At 41.2% G+C, this 19,758-nt stretch overlaps 1 protein-coding gene across 6 annotated transcripts in view; it reads right to left on the reverse strand.

Moving 5' to 3' along the window:
- The window catches only part of LOC122561056 (beta-1,3-galactosyl-O-glycosyl-glycoprotein beta-1,6-N-acetylglucosaminyltransferase-like), a 123,506-nt gene that overhangs the window by 39,268 nt on the left and 64,480 nt on the right, over positions 1-19,758 (reverse strand). Inside the window, exon 1 of one of the 6 annotated variants that reach the window (XM_087997828.1) lies at positions 2,904-3,073. The exons of the other annotated variants lie outside the window; for them this stretch is intronic. The gene's annotated coding sequence lies outside the window, so the exon portion shown is untranslated. Of the gene's footprint in view, positions 1-2,903; positions 3,074-19,758 lie in introns of those variants that run through there. 6 annotated transcript variants of the gene reach the window in all.

The following is a 19,758-nucleotide window of genomic DNA, read 5'->3' on the forward strand; positions in this document are numbered from 1 at the left end:
TTACAACAGGATCTTGACCAGATGGGCCAATGGGCTGAGAAGTGACGGATGGAGTTTAATTCAGATAAATGCAAGGTGCTGCATTTTGAGAAAGCAAATCTTAGCAGGACTTATACACTTAATGGTAAGGTCCTAGGGAGTGTTGTTGAACAAAAAGACCTTGGAGTGCAGGTTCACAGTTCCTTGAAAGTGGAGTCACAGGTAGATAGGATAATGAAGAAGGCGTTTGGTATGCTTTCCTTTATTGGTCAGAGTATTGAGTACAGGAGTTGGGAGGTCATGTTGCGGCTGTACAGGACATTGTTTAGGCCACTGTTGGAATATTGCTTGCAATTCTGGTCTCCTTCCTATTGGAAAGATCTTGTGAAACCTGAAAGGGTTTAGAAAAGATTTACAAGGATGTTGCCAGGGTTGGAGGATTTGAGCTATAGGGAGAGGCTGAACAACTGGGGCTGTTTTCCCTGGAGCGTCAGAGGCTGAGGGGTGACCTTATAGAGGTTTACAAAATTATGAGGGGCATGGATAGGATAAATAGACAAAATCTTTTCCCTGGGGTGTGGGAGTCCAGAACTAGAGGGCATAGGTTTAGGATGAGAGGGGAAAGATATAAAAGCTAAGGAGAAACATTTTCACACAGAGGATGGTACATGTATGGAATGAGCTGCAGAGGAAGTGGTGGAGGCTGGTACAATTGCAACATTTAAAAGATATTTGGATGGGTATATGAATAGGAAGGGTTTGGAGGGATTGGGCCGGGTGCTGGCAGGTGGGACTAGATTGGGTTGGGATAACTGGTCTACAAGGACAGGTTAGACCGAAGGGTCTGTTTCCATGCTGTACTTCTCTATGACTCTATGCTCTAACATCTAAGGGAGTATAACATAGCCATTCAATGGGATGTATGGTTTATGTTTGAAGTCTGGCATTGTTGCATTTTTCCCCATAAATGCATGCCAAAAAGTTTGGCAATATGTTGCTCTTTTCAGTAAGATCCTCGTTAATATATTCATGAAGTCCCTGCCTATTCGTGACATGTGCTAGTCCAGATCAAGAATAACTAAGATGAACTTGGGAAGGAAGTATTGGAAATGCATCCAACTTTGTGATTGCTATTTCAATGACTTGCCTTCTTACCAGATAATCAGGGCTTAAGCGTTTGAGCAGATATTGACTTTGCAATTTTGCAAAAACATTTAGCATCTCTCCATATATTCACTTTGATTTTAATTCATTTACTTCTCTGTATTTCACTGACATCCCTATTTTCACATTACAATTTGAACATGTGCAAATATCAAGACATTTACCCACGTTTAAAAAATGGGTCACATTCGACAGAATAACAAATAGGAGCTTGCTTTGTTTATGTGGAAAAGTAATCCATTATTCATAACAAATGACTGCCTTGGGACTTGGGTTTTAAATGTCATTTGCCTTTTGGCAGAAACACTTCTGCACCTTACAAACTGTGTTCACTTTGAAACCTGAATGTTAAATAGATTTATGACTGACTGAACAATACTGCTGGCACCAAAGAAATAAAGGCATTATTGTGTGAATTTTAAGTATGTTGTACAGTTTAACACAGAGAAGGCAGTGACATAGCAGTATTGTTATTGTAGTAGTAATCCAGAGACCTAGGCTAATGATCCAGGAACGTTGTTTCAAATCCCAGTGTAATAGTGAATTTTAAATTCAATCAAGAAATCTAGAATTATTGACATAGTCTAACAATGATAATGCCAGTGATCAATTGTTAAAAGCTGGTCTTGTTCACTAAAGACCTTCAGGGAAACAAATTTCACCTGGCTTGGCCTATATGTGATTCCACATCCCCTCTGAAATAGCCTAGCAAACCTCTCGGTTATACCTAAACATGATAAAGTCCAATAAAAGAAATGAAACTGGACAGACCATCCAGCATCAACATCAGAAATGACAAGGAGGTGCCAGTGTTAGACTGGGGTGGATAAAATTAAAAATCACACAGCACTGGGTTATAGTCCAAAGGGTTTATTTGGAAGCAGCGCTCTGAAATCTAGTACTTCCAAATAAACCTATTGGACTATAACCTGGTGTTGAATGATTTTTAACTTTATCAGCAATGACAGCAGCAGACATTGCCCTGTTGACCCTCCAACATTCTCCAGATTAGTATCTTACGCCAAAGTGGGAGAGCTGTCTCATAGATTCATCAAGTAGCAGTCTGGCATGGGCATACTCATGGAATAATATCTTAGACATTACAATCACAATTCCTGGAAAAATCCTCTCCCACAAACAGGATAGACACACCAGAGGTGGAGGCACAGAGATAAACAGTAAGGAGGGAGCTGCCCTCGGAATCCTTAACATTGACTGCAGATGGCATAAGGTTTCATGGCATTAGGTCAAACATGGACAAGGAAACCTATTGCTGATTACTTGTAACTACATGCTCTCAGCTGATGAGTCAGTGCGCCTCCACATTGAACACAACTTTGCAGGATATACTAAGGGCAGCAAGAGCACAAAACATACTCTGGGTGGGGGTCCATCACCAACAATTACTTGGTAGTGAAATTACTCCATAGAGGCCAGTATCCCATTACCAGGTTGCCCTTTATTTACGTGCAGAGAGTCCTTGACACTGATCCAGCTCCCTCACAGCCAGCTCTCAGAGCGAACAGAACCTCAGACACTCTTGTTCCTATCTGTGAGCCAGGGCTCCCTGATTGGACCAAGGTTAACAGCCCCAATCAGGGAACTTATATTCTATGAAGGCCACTTGGCTACTTCATTAAAATCACTACAGGTAGCACCAATACTGACCAAGTTCTGAAGGATAAAACTGTCAATTTGGGCCTGCAGCCTGTGGTAAAGGAACAACAACAAGAGGAAAATACACTTAACCTCATCCTTACCAATCTATTTATAGAAAATGCATCTGTCCTTGATTGTTTTGGCAGGAGTGACCACTATGCAGTCCTTGTGGAGATAAAGTTCTGCCTTCACTTTGAAGATAGCCACCGTCATGTTGTAGACACTACCACCATGTTGAAATGGTAGAGTTCAAACAGATCAAGCAACTGAAGACAAGGCATCCGTGAGGTGCTGTAGGTCATCAGCAGCAGAATTATAATCAACAAAATCTATAACCTGCAATTATCACCAAGGGGATCAATCCTCATACAATGAAGGGTGCAGCAGAAACAATATCAGGGATTCCAAAAATGAGGTGTCAATATGGTTATGCTACAGTACAGGACTAATTGCATGCCAAACAGTATAAGCAGCATGCAATACACAGAGCTCAGCAACACCACAACAAATGGATCAGATCTAAGCTTGGCAGTACTGCCACATGCAGTCATCAATAGTGATGGAAAGTTACATAACTCACTGTAGGAAGAGCCTCAATTAATATTCCCATCCTCACTGAAGGAGAAAGCCAGTAGCTTACTGCAAAAGTCAAGGCTGAATGATTAGCCTGAATCCAAAAGCCCCAAATGGACCATCCATCTTGGTTGCCTTATGAGGTCAGTGATATCACAGATGCCAGCCTTCAGCCCATTTGATACATTCCACATGATATCAAGAAAAGGTTCAAGGTACCATGATTCTGAAGTTTATGGGCCCTTATAACATTCCGGCAATAGAACTGAAGATATACTTCCAAACTAGGCAAGCTGTGCTAGTATAACCCTGGCATTCACCCCGTAATATGGAAAATTGCCCAAGTATACTTGTCCACAAAAAGCATGATAAATCAACCTGGCCAATTACTGCTCCAAAGAGACATAATACTCAACCAGAAGATACTTACTGATGTTCAACTTGGACTCCACCAGACCTACTCGGCCATGACATCAATACAATCTTGGCCCAAACATGAATAAATGAGCTGAACTCAAGAGGGTCACTGTCCTTAGCACAAAAACATTATTTAACTGAGTGTGGCATCAAGGAATCCTAGCAAAACTGGAGTCAATAGAAATTCAGGGGAAGCCATTCCACTAGTTGGAGCTATACCAACTACAATCCAAACTCATTGTGCTTGTTGGATATAAATCATCTCAGTCATTGCTGGAGTTCCTCAGAATAGTTTCCTGGGCCAACCACCTTTCGTTGTTTTATCAATGCCTTATATTGTCATGAAAATGATCAAGCAGATAATAGTATTCTTGTTACACATATAGCACCCTTATTACTAGCAGTGCAAGGGACACATCCTTAAAGGGTCAAAGGTTGCCCTTGCCTAGAAAATCTGCCTTTTGGTGGTTACAAATGTCAGGGTCCTCTCAGTAGTGAATACTGAAGCAAAGTACTCATTAAGGATTCCCCCTACCTCCTTTGACACCAGGGTTAGGTTCCCTCCACTCTCCCTGATCGGTCTTACCCTCACTCTGCCCATCTGCTTGTTCCTCACATAAGTGTAGAATGCCTGAGGGTTTTCCTTAATCCTACCCATTAAAGCTTTTTCATGCCCCCTTCTAGCTCTCCTAAATCCATTCTTCAGTTCCTTCCTGGCTATGTTGTAACCCTATAGAACCCTGTCTGACCCTTGAGTGGGAGGTTTGCTAGAGCTCTTCAGGAGGATTTAAACTAGTTTGTCAGGGGGTTGAAACCGGAGGAAAGTATCTGAGGATGGAGTAGCTAGTGAACAGGGAGATACAGCATGCAGAGATTCTGTGAAAAGGGATAGACAGTTGATAGGGCAAAGTTGTCGTCAGTGTGATGGGTTGAAGTGTGTCTATTGTAACGCAAGAAGTGTCAGGAATAGGGGTGATGAATATAGAGTGTGGAGCAGTATTTGGAACTATGATGTTGTAACTATTACAGAGACTTGGATAACAAAAGGGCAGGAATGGTTGTTGGATGTTATATAAATGACAAAGAGCAGTGGACCCAGCACTGATCCTGCGGCACACCATTGGTCACAAGCCTCCCGTCTGAAAGGCAACCCTCCACCACCACCCTCTGTCTTCTACCTTTAAGCCAGTTCTGTATCCAACTGGCTAGTTCTCCCTGTCTTCCATGAGATCTAACCTTGCTAACCAGTCTACCTGATCTACTTCAATACCACTTTCCCACACTATTTCCACAACCCTTTATGATAGTAGTCTTCAGAATTTAATTGACTTCTGTCTTTAACAAGTTCAATGATTGAACTTCTCCAGCCTTCTGGAGTAGAGTATTCCAAAGTCTCTTCATCCTCTGAGTGAAGAAATCCTTCTCATCTCAGTTTTAACTGATTCCTATGCCTTATGCTAAGATTATATCCCCTGATTTTAGATTCACAAATTGGGGAAACATCTTATCCATATCTATCCTTTAATATCAGAAGTTTCAATGAGGTCACCTCACTTTCTTCAAACTCAATCTAATACATATCCAAACTCCTCAATCTATCTGCATAAAACAATCTTAACATCTCAGGGAATAATCTGCTGAACCTCCCTTGCATTCTCCCTATGGCCAGTATATTCCTACTCAGATTAAAGGACCAAAATTTACACAATATTCTAGGTGAGGTGTCAACAAGTCTCTATTCAACTGCAGTAAGTCATTTTCAGTCCTGTACATTAATTCCCTTGTGGATGAAGGCAGACATACCACTTGCCTTCCTAATTGCTTGCTGCATTGTGTGCAAGCTTTTAGTGACTCATGAACAAGGACATTCAGTTCCCTTTGGACACCTGCATTTCCCAACTTCCCATATTTAAAAAATATTTTTCTGTTCTTTCATATTAAAGTGATTGACTTCATCTTTTACCACATTTTGTTCCATCTGTTATGTTCTCGCCTATTCACTTAGTTTGTCCAAATCCTCTTGAAGCATCCTTGTTAATCCCAGACAATTAACATTCCTGCCCAAAAGCTTCATCAAGTTTGTTCAACATGGTTTCCCTTTCAGCTCCATATTGGCTCTGCCAAATGTTACCAGCCTTTTCTAAATGTGCATTGTCTCTTATCAGCTCAATCAAATATGAGGTTAACCCTGATTACTTCCTTTATTGATGTCCACATGCCCTCCTTATCTTCTCCTCCACCTCCATTTCCTTAATCCAATGCAGATTGACTTGAATGGATTTGGTTTAGCCATTCACTGGGGGAGGCGATGGCCTAGTAGTATTATTGCTGGACTGTTAATCCAGAGACCCAGGTAACATCATGAGGAGCTGTGCTCAAATCCTGCCATGGCAGATGCGTGGAATGTGAATTCAATAAATATCTGGAATTAAGAGTCTAATGATGACCATGAATCAATTGTCAGGAAAAGAAACCCATTTGGTTCACTAACATCCTTTAGGGGAGGAAACTGCCACCCTTACTTAATCTGGCCTAAATGTGACTCATAACAATTAGGGAAGGGCAATAAATGCTGGTCTGGCCAGTGATGATCTCATCCCGTGATTGAATTAAAAACTTACGTAAAGATATGATCAGATCCTCATTGTTCTAGGATCATTATGTACTGCACAGATAATGCCCAGCTTCTTATGTTGATTGAAAACTGGCTTTTTTCACCCTCACCCCCAACAACAGGCACCTTGGTGACCCTGTCAAATTACTGATAGGTCAGGAAACAGGTTTGATTCTGGAAAGTCTAGAATTCAGAGTTCGAACATGCCATGATTGGCATCTTAACAACCTCAGCTACTTTCTAATTAGTTAAATAATAGATAGAATGGACTTCTATCAACTTTAATCACAGTTTTTCTTTCCTGGGACATGGCTATTATTGGCAAGGTCAATGCTTATTGCCCAGCCCAATTAAAGTGATGATAAGCTATTACTTGAACCGCTGCAGTCTATGTTGTGTAAAATACCAAAAGTGATTTTAGGAAGTGAGTATCAGAATTTTACTTTGGGGATAATCAGGACAAGACAAGATCATGTTAGGATCCTAATCCAAATGTTGTTCTAATCCCCTTAGAGAACAATAACATGCTCTATAGATCATAAATTTGAGCCTCCAACTGATGATATGACAAGATTTCTCATTTTGAAATTCAGTTCAGTAAATAGCACTATTAACTAAACACATTTTGTTGTTTCAGGAAGGTGGAAAGAGAGAAATCTGAAACTTTTTTGTAAAATAAAAATATACATAACTTTTTTTTACACAGTAGAATCAGGCTGGATCTTAAGATGGCTGTTATTAACACAGAACAGTCAAATTGACTGCTTTTGGAATTATTCAGTAATTACCAGCATAAAAACAAAATCAGCACCTCCAGCCAAATTAAGACAAAGGACTAATAAATGCAATCTCCACTCAGCTAGTTTTGAACAAAGGAAACCATCAAAACCCATTCTGGCATGACTGGTACAAAAGCCTCTACAGTTACTACAAAACCACATCCGTTTCAGACAAGAGAATATCATGACCACCTGATTGGCTAAGTGGCTTAGCCTGAATCCCAGTCACATGACTGAATCTGTTGGTTTGTTTGAATCATCTTTAATTATATAGCTTTGACCTTTGTTCTTCAGTCAGCTTCCAACACCTGAATAATAAGCAGCTCCAAGTTTAGCTAAACACTTGTCTCCGATGTCAAATTCTCTGAAATGTCTGATTTCTGAAAAGAAACTGGTGTCTCACCTGCAAAGTGAAAAATTCCCAGTTAATGGGCACTGCACTCATCTTAGCAATTCATATAAATCTGAGCTCCTGCAAAAGTGACTTCAGTGCACAGTGAACTGAAACAACCAACCAGACGTCACTTACTGGACACTTTCATTCATTTGAACTAATTCTAGTATCATTGAACTTAAAAAATTTGCAAATTGTTACTTCTCTCCATTCCTTTCTCTTTCTTTCTTAGAAGTATGTGCATGAGAATGTGTCCAATTTTAATGTAACAATAAACCCTACTTTGTTTTAACTTTAAAGCCCTGAAACCTACCTTTCTAGCTCACCTTCCTAAAATTTTCATAAATTCTATCCTTGGCCGTCTCTTCTAATATCATCTCATGGGGGTCACTGTCAACCTTTTATAAATTATGTCTATGTAGCCTTTTGGGATGTGTGTAACACTAAAAACACTTCATATATTTATTGTCATTGTTTGAAAGTTCAACTCCTATGAGGAGAATAGCATCACCATCTTGAAGGGATCTTATCCATTTAAGACAATACAATCTGAGTGTTCAAATTTACTTCCCCTACTCTGCTGTATTTCAAGCCACCTGGGAGGTCTCATTCTTTACTTCCTGCCTAGAGGAACTTGTGTTGGGACCGTCAGAAGCAGAAACAGCACTTGAACTCTACACCTAGTAACCCATCTTCTGTCTCCTCATAGTCTGTCCACCATCTAAAACACACATGTCAGGATTGTGATGGAATACTGTCTACTTGCCTGGATTGGTGCAGCTCCAACAACAATCAAGAAGCTTGATGTTGTGAAAGAAAAACAAACTGTCCCAGTTGATTAGAATTCCATTCACCCCTTCAACATTCACTCCCTTCATCAGGGATACACAATGGCAGTGTACACCATCAATAAGAAGAATGTTCAATAGTCAGACCATGGATCACAATATGGCCTGCCAAAGGTCCTTTCCAGTCAACCACTGCGGTTCTTAATAGAGGAACTAAAAGCCCTGAAAGAAGCATTTAAGGCTGTAAATAGGGGTGCCCTGGTGTGAGGTGGGCCTTCATGAATGAGGAGGAGAAAAGGAGTGTGAGAGAGAGAGATGGTGAGGTAAAGTGAAAGTATATATGAGTAAAGGAATGCATGAGTGAGGAAGGGACCATGACTGAGAAAGTGACTGGGTAAGAAAGTGTGTGTGCATGAACCCTGACAGTGAGGCAAACACACACCACCTTTCACTTCTATCTTCATAAATCTATCCACAAAGCAAGCTACAAGAGGAATTAAACCCAGACTGGGAATAATCCATTTTTATGTGAATCCCCTGAGGTCTACTAGGTGTGTATGCTAACAAAGGAATGAAATGTCAGTGTTCATTAAACCCATCTGAGTTTGGCAACCATTTCCACCTTTCCCAGATGATCCACACTTGGGGCGTAGTGTCATCTTCCTCTTGCTCTGCTTTTTAACTAAAAAGGCCAAAAGGTAGTTTTATTAGTTAGCTCAACTGTTTGGCATTTTTTAATGATCATTTTTATTGAATTAAGCTTTTTTTCATACTTGCTCATGCAATTTGTGTGTCACTAGTCAGGCAAATTTATTGCCCATCCTTAATTGCCCCAGAGGGCAGTTAAGAGCCACTCACATTGCTGTGGGTCTGTTGTCACATGTAGGCCAGACCAGGTAAGGATGGTACACTTTTTATTTGTAATTGGATTCAATTTTCACCATCTGCCATGGTGGGATTAGAACCCGTGTCCCTAGGACATTACCTGGGTTTCTGGATTAATAAGTCAGGAGTGTGGTGGGAGAAAAGCACAGCAAGTCAGGCAGCAGCTGAGGAGCAGGAAAATTGATGTTTCGGGCATAAGCCCTTCATTAGGAAGGCTTTCTACATTAATAAGCCAGTGATAATATCACCAGGCCAATTGCCTCCCCCTCAGTTGTTGAGTGATTCCTTAGGAATTATTTCTCACAAAATTTAATGTCTTCTGTTGAAATTTGTTCAATAGCACCCTGAAGAAGAGGAAAATTGAAATCTGGCTCTCTGTGTGAAAAGGGTGGGCTACTGTGATCTACAAGATGCACTGGACGATTCACCAATTCTTGATGGATAGCACCTCTACCCGCAATGAGTTGCATGATAACTTCATCACCTGCAAGTTCCTCTCTAAACCACACACCATTTTGACCTGGAACCATATCACTATCCTTTCAGCGTCATTGGGTCAAAAACCTGGAATGTCCAGCCTACCAGCATTGCAGTCACCAAATGGACTGCAGTGGTTCAAGAAGCCAGCTCACCACCACCTTCGCAAAGACAATATATGACACCCAGTCAGTATCCCAACCCATGAACAAATAATTTTTAAAAACTGAAATGTCGAACAAATAAAGGATCTCCTCAATGCACCTAGTAAGAGAAAAAACTTCAAAAGGTTGAACACAGAACAACCAGTTGAGAGACCAAACCTAGATTATCTGATTGGAATTAGAGTGAAGGACAAGCCAGTTTCACCAGCATGAATGGCACCCTCAATATATTTTCCTTTCTCAATTTTTATAGGCAACAGTTAAAGGCCTCATGAAATCTGAAGGAGCAGGCATAATCATAATATGTTGTATGGCGCAAATAAATCAGGCAGAGATCCCTCATGTTCTTAGATTTAAAAATGAAACTGTAAAAAGCAGTCTGCATTGTTACCCTTAACATTAACATTAGTAAATCACAAAGGCATCAGGTAGTTAAAAGGATGAGAAACCAAGGAAGGAAATGACAAAGGAACTAGCAAAGCTTGGTTAATAACCTCAGTTGTAAATTCTTTATTTAAAAAGAAGTTGGAATGGTGAAATATAAGTTGGCTGAATTTATACTGCCAACTGTAGCTGGGAGAAATACAGAATATTGATGAAGTATGAATGTTTTGGAGTTTGTGGGGATTACCAAAATTGGATGGTGTAAAGCAATGAAAAGGGCCTGATAGAGTCATTGAGTCATAGAGATGCACAGCATGGAAACAGACCCTTCGGTCCAACCCGTCCATGCCGACCAGATATCCCAACCCAATCTAGTCCCACCTGCCAGCACCCGGCCCATTTCCCTCCAAACCCTTCCTATTCATATACCCAACCAAATGTCTTTTAAATATTGCAATTGTACCAGCCTCCACCACTTCCTCTGGCAGCTCATTCCATACACGTACCACCCTCTGCGTGAAAATGTTGCCCCTTAGGTCTCTTTTATATCTTTCCCCTCTCACCCTAAACCTGTGCCCTCTAGTTCTGGATTCCTATACCCCAAGGAAAGGACTTTGTCTATTTACCCTATCCATGCCCCTCATAATTTTGTAAACCTCTATAAGGTCACCCCTCAGCCTCTGATGCTCCAGGGAAAACAGCCCCAGCCTGTTCAGCCTCTCCCTATAGCTCAAATCTTCCAACCCTGGCAACATCCTTAGAAATCTGTTCTGAGCCCTTTCAAGTTTCACAACATCCTTCTGATAGGAAGGAGACCAGAATTGCATGCAATATTCCAACAGTGGCCTAATCAATGTCCTGTACAGCTGCAACATGACCTCCCAACTCCTGTACTCAATACTCTGACCAATAAAGGAAAGCATACCAAACACCTTCTTCACTATCCTATCTACCTGCGACTCCACTTTCAAGGAACTATGGACCTTCATTCCAAGGTCTCTTTGTTCAGCAACACTCCCTAGGACCTTACCATTATGTATGTAAGTCCTGCTAAGATTTGCTTTCTCAAAATGCTGCACCTCGCATTTATCTGAATTAAACTCCATCTACCACTTCTCAGCGCATTGGCCCATCTGGTCCAGATCTTGTTGTAATCTGAGGTAACCTTCTTTGCTATCCGCTACATCTCCAATTTTGGTGTCATCTGCAAACTTACAAACTATACCTCTTATGCTCATATCCTAATCATTTATATATAAATGACGAAAAGTAGGGGACCTAGCACCGATCCTTATGGCACTCCACTGGTCACAGGTCTCCAGTCTGAAAAACAACCCTCCACCAGCACCCTCTGTCTTCTACTTTTGAGCCAGTTCTGTATCCAAATGGTTAGTTCTTCCTGTATTCCATGAGATCTAACCTTGCTAACCAGTCTCCCATGGGGAACCTTGTCGAACGCCTGACTGAAGTCCATATAGATCATGTTTACTGCTCTGACCTCATCAATCCTCTTTGTTACTTCTTCAAAAATCTCAATCATGTTTGTGGACATGATTTCCCACGCACAAAGCCATGTTGACTATTCCTAATCAGTCCTCGTCTTTCCAAATACATGCACATTCTGTCCCTCAAGATTCCATCCAACAACTTGCCCACCACTGACCTCAGGCTCACTGGTCTATCCCTGGCTTATCCTTACCATGCCTTCTTAAACAGTGGCACACGTTAGCCAAACTCCAGTCTTCCGGCACCTCACCTGTGACCATCGATGATACAAATATCTCAGCAAGAAGCCCAGTAATCACTTCTCTAGCTTTCCACAGAGTTCTAGGGTACACCTGATCAGGTCCTGGGGATTTATCCACCTTTGTGCGTTTGAAGACATCCAGCACTTCCTCCTCCGTAATATGAACATTTTTCAAGATGTCACCATCTATTTCCCTACAGTCTATATCTTCCTTGCCCTTTTCCACAGTAAGCACTGTTGCAAAATACTCGTTTAGTACCTCCCCCATTTTCTGCGGCTTCACACAAAGGCCGCCTTGCTGATCTTTGAGGGGCGCTATTCTCTTCCTGGTTATCCTTTTGTCCTTAATGTATTTGCAAAAACTCTTTGAATTCTGCTTAATTCTATTTGCCAAAGCTATCTCATGTCCCCTTTGTGCCCTCCTGATTTCCCTCTTATGTTTACTCCTACTGCCTTTATACTCTTCTAAGGATTCACTTGAGCTATTCTGTCTATACCTGACATATGCTTCCTTCTTTTTCTTAACCAAACCCTCAATTTCGTTAGTCATCCAGCATTCCCTATATCTACTAGCCTTTCCTTTCACCCTAACAGGAATATACTTTCTCTGGATTCTCATTATCTCATTTCTAACGGCTTCCCATTTTCCAGCCATTCCAGAACATCTGCCCCAAATTAGCTTCTGAAAGCTTTTGCCTAATACCGTCAAAATTGGCCTTTCTCCAATTTAGAACTCCAACTTTTAGTTCTAGTCTATCCTTTTCCATTCACTATTTTAAATCAAATAGAATTATGGTCGCTGGCCCCAAAGTGCTCCCCCACTGACACCTCAGTCACCTCCCCTGCCTTATTTCCCAAGAGTAGGTCAAGTTTTGCACCTTCTCTAGTCAGGACATCCGTATACTGAATCAGAAAATTTTCTTGTACACACTTAACAAATTCCTCTCCATCTAAGCCCTTAATACTATGGCAGTCCCAGTCCACGTTTGGAAAGTTAAAATCCCCTACCATAACCACCCTATTATTCTTACAGATAGCTTACAGATAGATCTCCTTACAAGTTTGTTTTTCAATTTCTCTCTGGCTATTAGGGGGTCTATAATACATTCCCAATAAGGTGATCATCCCTTTCTTATTTCTCTGTTCCACCCAAATAACTTCACTGGATGTATTTCCGGGAATATCCTCCCTCAGAACGGCTGTAATTCAATCCCTTACCAAAGATTGCCACTCCCCCTCCTCTCTTGCCTCCCTTTCTATCCTTCCTGTAGCAGTTGTATCCTGGAACATTAAGCTGTCAGTCCTACCATCCCTGAGCCATGTTTCTGTAATTGCTATGATATCCCAGTCCCATGTTCCGAAACAATGCCCTGAGTTCATCTGCCTTCCCTGTTAGGCCCCTTGCATTGAAATAAATGCAATTTAATTTATTAGTCCTACCTTGTCCCTGCCTGCCCTGACTGTTTGACTCACTTCTGTTGTCAACTGTACCAGTCTCAGAATGATCTCTTTCCTCACGGGGTAGACCATTTAGGACAGAGATGAGGAGAAACTTCTTCACCCAGAGAGTGGTGGCTGTGTGGAATGCTCTTCCCCAGAGGGCAGTGGAGGCCCAGTCTCTGGGTTCATTTAAGAAAGAGTTGGATAGAGCTCTCAAGGATTGTGGAATCAAGGGTTATGGAGATAAGGCAGGAACAGGATACTGATTAAGGATGATCAGCCATGATCATATTGAATGGTGGTGCAGGCTCGAAGGGCAGAATGGCCTACTCCTGCACCTATTGTCTATTGTCTCACTATCTCCCTGGGTCCCACCTCACCACCCCCACCACCCCCACCCCCACCCCCACCCCAACCCCACCTTACTAGTTTAAATTCTCCTGAGCTGCTCTAGCAAATCTCCCTGCCAGTATATTAGTCCCCTTCCAATCCGTCCTTCTTGTACAGGTCACTTCTACCCCAAAAGAGATTCTAATGATCCAAAAATGTGAATCCTTCTCCTATGCACCAGCTCCTCAGCCATGCATTCATCTGCTCTATCCTCCTATTCCTGCCCTCACTAGCTCATAGCACTGGGAGTAATCCAGATATTACTAGTCTTGAGGACCTCCTTTTTAAGTTCCTGCCTAACTCTCTGTAATCTCCATTCAGATTCTCAACCTTTCCCCTTCTTATGTCATTGGTTCCATTGTGTACAATGACCTCTTTGAAGGGCTTAGGCCCGAAACGTTGATCCTCCTGCTCCTCGGATGCTGCCTGACCTGCTGTGCTTTTCCAGCACTACACTGTCGACTCCTCTCCAGCATCTGCAATCCTCACTTTTTCCCTAAAGCAGTGAAAAGACTGAAGTACAACGGTACAAATTTTACATTTTTGAGGATGATGCACTATGAACAAGTATAAGAAAAGAAACAGGAATTACTGCAGGAACAAATATGAGAAGCAGCGTTTTAATTGAGCTGAAAAGTAAAGAAGAGGAAGTCCACTAGATGCATATCAGCATAATGAACACTTTCGATGACAAACACATTTCTGTGCCATTTTGAGTTTAACAAATAATATGGGCGTACACCATTATTGTGCAAGAGACAAAGTCAAAATCCTGAAAGCGAGTTTAAGAGGGTACTAAATTGTTTTCAATCTTGGACAATCCAAGAGAGTTAGGGGAACAGATAGGGATGCAGTCACAAGATAGAATTTATGTTTGGTAGCAGTAAAACTGTCTCCAAATAAGAACTGCAGATGCAGGCAAAGAGATCCTGTCTGATAATTTGGAGATGTCTACCTTGCTCAACTTAGATATGTTTTGCAATCAGATGGCAGGGCTCACTGATCTCACTGATAACATTAAGTTTTCTTTCTGTCAGATCAATGTCAAGACAGGAACGTTGATGCTGTCTGTCAGATGAACCATGATCCAGCAACTTCTACTTGGAATATCTTGTATGGTGCTTCTGATTCATCTTTAAACCTGAAGTGTATTTTCAACAAATAAGTGCTCAACTATACTACTGGGATGTGAATGGAATTCTTTATTCTGATACTCAGCTCACAACCTGGGAAAGAATGGAAGTCTTGAGCCATTACCACTGAAATATAAACCTGAGACTCTGGGCCATCAGGTGGTGAGAAGGTAGGTGGGAAGCCTGGAAGAAACATAGTGCCTTCCCATCTCCACGCAAGTAAGGCCCAGGGTAAGAAAACTCAGGCTGCCCGCCTCTACTTTAAGATTCTTTGTGATCAATTAACAATTACTCAAGAGCACAGACATGAGCTACTCACACGACCCAAATCCCAATCTCCATAAATCCAATGTCCCTGCTACCATCATCTCGTGGAACTCTGCCTCCATCCCAACAACACCTACCTTTGGCCCTGGTTTCTCTTCTGTCCTGCAGGCCAAAGGTTTGCTGCACTGGCAGCAGCCACTGTCTCCTCTGTAGCGATACCAAAGTTTGGAGCTTGCAGCCTCGATTGGTGTCAGTTCCAGGAAGACAGCAAGTTGTATCCCGGGATCCTCAATCAGGAGGAAGACTCACTATGTCCATTTAGCTGCTTGACGGGCAGATGTTCTAGTGGCTTTCTTTCCAGGCATCAGTGAGGGTGTCTCAGTGCTTTTGCAGGCAGTGGTCGAGATATTGGTGCAGGAGCTTCCTCCCATAAGCTTTTTATCTCATGAAAGTCATGTAGAGAATTAATCTTCTGGGTCAGGTCATGTTGGAATGATGAATTGGCTTTATATAAAGGGAAAGCTGCAATTTCCAGAAAGATTCTGAAGTTGGCAAAATTACCCCCTGATTTTGAGAATGCTATCATTCTGCAAAAGTATAGCCGTTTGCTATGCTACTGTTGATTGACCACAAACGGGAAACTGAAATTGCTTGCTCTGAAAACTGTCAGGAAGTAACGTGCATTCTCGCATCCGGACTGCTGCATAACAGCAACCTCCCAGAATTTAGTGGTGCATATCCAAAATTGACATAACATGCTGACCACAATTTTCAAGTCTCAAATGTCAGAAAATCTTGAGTAGTACACCCTCAAGTCCTTAAATGTTCATCCATCTGAAAAAGCTTTACATCAGTAGGTTAGTCGAGTAAAACTATTCCTTTCATGCCAGAAACGTAAACTAACATCACCATATGTCAACTAACTCTGTAAATTGCAAGATAGGTATATGATTGCGATGAATTAATTCTGATATTATCAGAATTTTACCTCTCACCCATTAATTTTCATACCCTTTGCTAAAATTAAATTATTACAGTCGGTTATGATATAATACGTGTTTCTTCAACACGAATTTGTTTTAAGGTGATTGAAGAATTTAGACCATTATCTGTCGAGTGCGTATTTTCTTTACCTGTATTGGGTATAATGTGATTCTGGCCCCATTAGTTTAAATGGCACAGCTATTGCACGATTTTCTTATTACGCGAGATCACACGAGAACAGAATTATCACATTGTATGAGAACCGACTGTGTAACCTCTTCTTGGCCTCTCTGTACTTCTTATCCATCTTAGCTCCAGATCTCTCAGCCTCATCTGCTAGCAGTGCTGCCTGCTAGTTTGCTTTTTTAACTGAAATTTAATATCCAGAATTAATTAAAACTAGTTGGGGCACTAAGATGAAAGTAAAAGTGAGTAGAAGACTCAAACAGCAGCAGGGTAATAACTAGTTTGGAAATATGAGATCAGCCAGAAGGAAACTGTGAGGCAATTAATTTGGAATGTGTATAAATGCACATGACTTGGTCAGTAAGGTTGGTTGTTGCAGTTGCAAATCATCATGGATAAGCTAAGGGAAGGTCATATTTGACTAACCTGGATGGAATTTTCTTTGGAGGAATAGCTTACATGTATTTAAATGACACCGTTCAGAAGGTTCTATAGATAGAAAAGCAACAGCACATGGGATCTAAGAAAATGTAGGAGGTTGTATCTCGAGTGCAGTATGTTAGAAGTTATGGACAGCAAGACCAACCTGAACAATTCTGCAGTTGATGGCTCTGTCTGAAATCTGTCCAGCTCTGAATCTTGAGCTGGAGTGTAAATTTGAGACACTGGCACATCACAGAAAGGAAGCAGTACCTGGATAGTTTCTTCAGTCACACTCTTATATAAAGGTGCAGTTCAGTGCTGGCGAAGTCATGTGTATGCAACCAATAGCTCCCTGCACTCAAGTTCCTCCTTGCCACTTTTTAAAAGAAGACAATGCAGTCCTCTCACCAGCTGTCTGAAGCTTGTGTGACCTCCTGAAAGCAGCAACAGACGATAAACTGTGAGACGTTTACCGTGCTGTCTGTTCTTGGCTGGAATATCCCACTGGCACCAAAATTCAAAATCACTGTAACCTTAGCAGCCACTAGCAGTGCCATTCTTTCCCTGCATGAGGCTGCAGGTCAAGTTCTAAGAGGTGGCACAGTTCCAGTTGCAACCATCTTAATGGTGAAATGCAGACACTAACCACATTATTCCTGGTTTAGGTACACTTAGAGAAGTGCTTCTTAAAGATTTTAGATGGATAAGTCTTCCTTTTGAGTCTCTTTCTCTTACTGAGATCATCTGTCTTCACGGTTCCTTTTGCTCCATTTCCCTCATTCTCGCGACTCGGAATTTGTATACTCAGGGGCCATTCAGAATAATATAATGCCTTCCAAATGCTCACAAAACAAATTACGGATTTCAACAACTTTTCAGAACTCTTGCAAAGAGCTTCCAATTTATATACCTTTGAGAGAAGGGGATTAACGACTCATTGTTTTTTTTCTCTTCAAATGAAGTTTCCTGAATGGGTGTGCACATATTTACTGATATGCTTGAGATCCTCACCAATACAGTAAGATATAGAAGAGTCACTGGTTGGTAGTTTGCAGTTACCTCACAGATAACTGAAATGCCTGTTAGGAAACAGATAACACTATCAACTGGAATATCTGGCTTCTGATGTGAATGAAGATACCATGAGTGCTATCCAATAATGTAGCAAGTGTCTATCAGAAGCACACATTCTGCAATTTGCATCGTGAGAATCAATTATACTAATTTTCATCAAGCTGGGACAAATTCCTGCATCTGCTTGTTTACAAATCAGAAACGTATTGATTCAGCAATGCAAAAATCTGCATTCTTGAATAAAAATAACTTAATGCATTCAAGAAGTAACTAGATAAAGACATAATAGAAAAATGTTACGTTGGTAGGGTGAGTTGAGGAAAATGCCAGGAGAGATTTTCAAGTGTTAATACATTAGTGATTGCTAGGCAAAATAGCCTGTTCCCGTGCTGTTCACTCTATTTGTAAACACCAAAATTCAGCATCTTTCTTTCTGCTTAAGAGCCCCAGCCCAAACCACCTCAGGTTTTTGTTTTTTGACTGCTGATTAACTAACTTCATCTTTGTTACTTACTGTCCCTGCCATGAACAAAATGCTGCCTGAGTGATTATAAGGTAAATAATTTCAGTCTAAATGAGCTCATATTTATGCAACTAATGTAATTTCCATTAGTGTACAATGGAATTAATAGGAATCATGGAAGAAAATAAGCTTATTCTGTGTCCCAGTGTAGTGAAATATGCTGTAGCGTCATCATTCTTGTTTTTTTTGTATTTTACATTGTCTGACACGTCCATTGTCTCTTCTCTGAAGGTTGTAAATTAATTGTGAAGTTTTCACTATTGATCACAAATATCACCCATGCCATTTTAAATGCAATTATGGTAAAACCCTAACTAGTCAAATCCCAGGTGATTTTCCTACAAATTAAATGAGACAAAAGAAACTGCAGATGCTGGAATCCAAAATAGATAGGCAGGAGGCTGGAACAACACAGCAGGCCAGGCAGCATCAGGAGGTGCAGGTGCCCAGTCCAGAAGAAAGATTACACCCAAAAGGTCGACCCCAGTCCTGAAGAAGGGTTACATCCGAAACGTCAATGTCTCCACCTTCTGATGCTGTCTGGCCTGCTGTGTTCTTCCAGCCTCCTGTGGTCTATTTTAAAAATTGAATGAAGCTTTGAAATTGCCAAGGAGGTGCTGATGTAATCTGATTTGCATACATGCATATAGCTTGATCTTCAGAATCATGTGTAGCTGTAGTGTGTTTGAATCCAACAGTTGGCATGTGTGGTTTCCTTCACCATCTTCCACTTCTTCTTCATTATGATCATGACCTCCAGAAGAGATGGGTTGTACTTCTGCTTCCTATGAAATTCCTCGATATGCTGAGAGATCAGTTCCCATCAGCCTCTTTTTTACCCTCTTAATCGCTCCTGTTCCATTGGCTGCAGTCTGCCCATGGTGCTAGGAGGCAAGAATGCCAGCTTGACGCTCTTGAGACCAGCAATGTTGGGGTATGAGGGGCAGTCGTCTGCAATCATAACAATCTTCCATGTCTTTCATTAATGTATTTTGTCCTATTTCATGATCCCTACCTCAAAAATTGTGGAGATCATCAGATGGTTTTAACAACCTGGTCGTATTTGTGCAGGGCTTTGACATTTACAAAGTAATGTGGCTTTTGAACTTTACTTTCACAAGAAGTGGAAGTCTTTTGGTGCCATCCAGGTTGGCACACGTCACAGAAGTGACAAGTGTCTTTCTACTCTTTCCACTATTTTACGTTTCATTTTAAAATGGAAATGTGATCCGACCAATAAACCTTTTAAATAGTCCTATTACTTCGATATTAGCAATGTCTTTTGGTACATACTCATTCAAAACATGGGCAAGA

The sequence above is a fragment of the Chiloscyllium plagiosum genome, unplaced genomic scaffold, assembly GCF_037043375.1.
Source record: "Chiloscyllium plagiosum isolate Xiang-an unplaced genomic scaffold, Cpla_swu_hap1 HiC_scaffold_2, whole genome shotgun sequence".
Taxonomy (NCBI): Eukaryota; Metazoa; Chordata; class Chondrichthyes; order Orectolobiformes; family Hemiscylliidae; genus Chiloscyllium; species Chiloscyllium plagiosum.